The sequence below is a fragment of the Rhinichthys klamathensis genome, unplaced genomic scaffold (assembly GCF_029890125.1).
Source record: "Rhinichthys klamathensis goyatoka isolate OS25496 unplaced genomic scaffold, OSU_Roscu_1.1 h1tg000123l_1, whole genome shotgun sequence".
Taxonomy (NCBI): domain Eukaryota; kingdom Metazoa; phylum Chordata; class Actinopteri; order Cypriniformes; family Leuciscidae; genus Rhinichthys; species Rhinichthys klamathensis.
In genome coordinates, this window is record NW_026606660.1 from 9,213,635 (window position 1) to 9,218,243 (window position 4,609).

At 40.4% G+C, this 4,609-nt stretch overlaps 1 non-coding gene across 1 annotated transcript; it reads left to right on the top strand.

Annotated features, from left to right (window-relative positions):
- Window positions 1-4,064: 4,064 nt before the first annotated feature.
- trnal-uaa (transfer RNA leucine (anticodon UAA)) lies at window positions 4,065-4,147 on the top strand. The gene has a single exon. It is a non-coding gene; the product is annotated as a tRNA-Leu (tRNA).
- Window positions 4,148-4,609: the final 462 nt, after the last annotated feature.

A 4,609-nucleotide genomic window follows, 5' to 3' on the forward strand; every position in this document is an offset into this window, starting at 1 on the left:
TGGAGACCAAAACAGGACAGAATACAAACGGAAATTAGTATCCATCATGGCGGCGCTCATCGTTTGCTCAGGAAAAAAGTGGAAAGTCTCTCATACAACTCTTCTCTTTCTCCTCACATAATAAAATCATTTCAAAAACTCAAATCAATATTTGATGTTCATTAATTTATTTAATGTAAAGTACAGTCAGCTGGTCATTTTTACAAAGTAAATACAGACACAAAGTTTATTACAGAGTTTACATGATCCATTACTTGTTCTATGTACGTTCAAGAGTTGTTGTTTTTTACATCAAAAATTCTGTTTCAGACATCTTTAAAAAGAAATAAACATCTAGAGAGAGAAAAAATCAACTGGTACATAAACAACTCTTGACATTTGATGAAAGGATGAATCAATATACACAGAAACCACCCAGATCGCAGGAATCAGATGAGGGGTGAGTTCAGCTGGAGGGAATGTAATATGTACCCAACACCCTCTCTTACTGAAAAGAGAAAGAAAGAAAGAATGGACGGAGAGCTTGGAGTTTGTGTTGTACTCGTGGACCAGCTGTGTAAATCTCTCACTGTCCTCCTCAGGGGGAGTGCGGACTCATTTTTAGAAACACTGGTATTCCAGTAACTTAAGAGCACTCTTCGGGCATGTAACTGTAGAGAGATCAAGAAACAAAGACTGCTGTAGAGCTCCGTACAAATCCCCGTTCAAGACAGACTGAAGCTCTCAGGTGGCCTGAAATAGGTAAAGAAGTCGTTAAGGAAACGAGGAGGCTGCGCATATTAATAGCTTGAGTTATCGAGTCTCCAATAAACCAGTTCACTTCGGTCTGTCTACCTCATTTTCCTCCATCCCTGTGTCATTTATCGGAAAAGAACCAGTGTGTTATATTGATTTGCAGCACCCTGCGGCAAGCGAACCCTTCCCCCGTGACCTGTCAGGTATGACGGACAAAAGAAAAGAAAGAAATAACAGAAAGAAATTAAGCACATGCTGGGAATCACTCGTCTACAATATCAAGAAATCATTCGCATCAAAAAGCCACCACAATTACCCAAAGAGAGCCCTCAGAAAAGATAATGACTATGTGCTCTTCAAAGGCAACTATCTGGCCCCCCTTTTGCTGAGATCCAGCAGGGTTTTTAGGAGATGGAAAGGGTGAAGCCCCCAGCCAAGAGTGCTGCCCTGCTGATGGAGAAGCCCTGGAAAAGCAGGAACAATTGAAAGCTCATTAGCATGGCAAAGGTCTGCTCATTACAAGGGATCATTAGAGCTGCTCTCAGATGAAAGGGCTGCTCAGACTCCACATAAGGAGGTGTCCACTATTCTTAAAAAGAGTGCTAGAAATAAGAAACAGAGGATAAATCCCCTCACCCTCGATCTAAATTGACAGGTCTGCCAATATATGCAAGTTGCAACACACCATCAATAAACCGATATAACCTATATATTCAATTGCATATGTTGGGACATGTTGCCATTAAAAGTCAACCTGTGTTCAATCAACTGTATATTTTCCTGGGCAATAAAAGCAGGAATGTTCAGAAGCTTTTTTGTGGCCATGACTTTTAAATGTGTGTCTAAAATATAAATTGACTTTCGAAAATAGGTAAATTTCCTTGGTAAATATTCATTGGAGTAAAAAGTGTGAGAACTAGCTCCGATCTGTATTTGCAAGTCCATCAGTCTTATCAGGAGAAACACCATGTCAGAAAAACCCATTGTGATTTTGTTTCTCATTTTTCAACACATGCAGGAATAAGTTGCTTTGTGGAATTACACACAGCTAAAATTGGTGGTTAGTACATTTTCTTTGGTAAACAGTTTGTATCTCTTTTTTTCATTCAAGCAAGTCAAAAAGGATCAGTCTATTGTCGTTTTAACCACTATGTTGTTGCATTCCTTAAAAAAATAAGTGGAAAATGCCTTTTGTATTTGCCAAAAGCCAATTTTGACTCTCATCTTGAGCTTGCAGAGTGTGGCTTTTGGTCCCTACATGTACACATAGACCACCACTGCCATAACCACTAAAACACAGTGGTGATCTCCTTCCCCCAGAGCTGCAAAGTCATTATCAGCTGTCCAGGTCTTACTTATGAGCTCCAAGCTCCCAGGAGACAGCGGGATAAGTGTGCTGGTCAGTGGGGGAGGTGAGGGCCGATGAGGTCCTGCTCCTAAACGAGGGCCTGAGGAGGAACAGAGGGATTCAGAATGATGAAGGAGTCTTTGAAGAGCTGGAGATGGAGGGATGATGGCTCTTTGAGGTCTGCTTGAGCACTGAAGGGCTTTTGTGTCGAAACCTCCTGCAAGAACAGTTCACGTTACTGCAGGACAATGGCTGGTTAAACTGCGCACAGAAAGGGGTTAATCCACAAAGAATAGGCCGGTGGCCGGTAAAGCTAGTGACACAGGGCCTAGAGAAAAGCATTAGTCAATAAAGCACTAATTAAAGCATTTGCTTGGTGAGGCGTACAGAAGGCGATCAAAGCAGAACGCGGTTGTGTCACAAATGGGGAAGATGCTTAAAGGGACGCGTTCACTCGGCATTAAGGACGGATAAGAACACACACTGAGCAGCTGCACAATCTTTTTAGAAACATAGATCCAGTTTTAACTTCTTCATTAATTTAGCAAACATAACTTATTCTTATATAGTGACCGCGGGATCATTAAGATCAATGATATTAAATGGAATGTAGTAATGTATGTGGTTGCGTTACTAAACAAACAAGTACCTGTAAAACGAGGATGGCCGAGTGGTTAAGGAGTTGGACTTAAAATCCAAAGGACAGATGTCCTCCTGGGTTCAAACCCCACTCCTGGTTGTCAGTTATGGATTTTACATGGAATATAGTAATACAACTGTACTGTGATTGCATTATAATAATCTGGCTGTATGTGGTTGCGTTACTAACAAGCGGAAGCATCACACAATACCCAGAATTGCCGAGTGGTTAAGGCGTTGGACTCAAGATCCAATGGATAAATGTCCTTGAGGATTCAAACCCCATTTCTAGTTGGTGATTGTGAATTTCAAATGGAATATAGTAATGCATGTTTTGGTGGTTGCGTTACAAATAGGCTAGTTTCTCAAAGTGGTTCTGAAGTACCTGTAAAAGTAACCAGGATGGCTGAGTGGTTAAGACATTGGAATTACTGTAAGATCCAATGGACAAATGTCCGTGTGGGTTCAATCTCCAGTCATTGTACTGTACTGCAAAATCTGTAGATAATAGCATCTGTTAAACAATGAAATAGAAATGGAAACAAAAAAATACATAAATGAAACACAATGGACATATGTTTAGGCAAGACTCAGTATTCTCCACATAGAAGACGAAATATTAATTTCATGGTCATTTTAATAACCAGATGTTTGTTTTTTCCTCAGAAACCTCTTTCCCTGCTCTCCCATGTGTACAATGCGTGCTTCTTACAAAACAGGTCTCGTCTCGCATGAGCACTTCACTATATGAGTGCTAATAAGAACCATGTCAGGAGGGATGCCTGCTGTTTCACAAAGTGAGAGGAACTGAGCCCAGCGACTGACAGGTTGTATATAGATGCTATCCACACCTTCTACAGAGTCCCTGTTGATCTCTCCGTCGCTATGGCACCCCTGCAATATTAAGCCACCAGAAACCATGGTTACTGATTTATGTGTGCTTTCCATCCTCACAAGACTGAAGCTGATTTAATGAATGCACTCATTTTGTTGCTTTTTTATGCATTCAAAAGCAATTTCATGTGATTTACAAACAATAAATTACACCACATGGACATTTCTCCAAAAAGGGCTAGTGTCAGGTATTCGATTAAAGGTTCAGGCAAATGTGTTTTATAAATAGCACACAATTCCAATTAGTTTTTTTCAAATTCAATCTTTAGGACTGGCTGCCCATACTTTCATTTTGCCATCAATGAGATCAGATCCATTCGTTCAGAGAGTGTAGTCAATATCAGGCATAATGGTTACCACAATGATGACATCAAATAATGCTGGTTACTAAAAGAACTCCTGAAGTGCCCTGTTAAAACAACAAAGAGGTTTTTAGCTTTTAGAAGTGACCAGGATGGCTGAGTGGTTAAGGCGTTGGATTTAAGATCCAATGGACAAATGTCCTCGTGGGTTCAAACCCCACTCCTGGTAATTCAATGTGTTTTTTAAGCGGAACATGGTAATGTGCCTGTATGTGGTTGCGTTACTAACAAGCTGGTTTCTCAAAGTATTAGCATCAAAAATAATAATCAGGATGGTTGAGTGGTTAAAGGAGAACTCCGGCGCAAAATGAACCTTTGGTCTAATAAAACATTGGTTGGCAACATGCAAAACGAAGCATTGAGAACTTTGTAAGTGTACAGACCGTTTAATAAGAAGATATTTTATGAAGACAGTCCACTTCGTGTATGCAGACAGGAGCCATCTTTGGAAAACAGTCTAGACTAGTCAAACCACGAACGCCATTCATACAGTTCAGAAGTTCACTGAACTTCATACAGTTCAGCTCACTTAGCACGTCGTTCGTGGTTTGACGAAGTGGACTGTCTTCATAAAATATCTTCTTATTAAACGGTCTGTACACTTACAAAGTTCTCAATGCTTCGTTTTGCA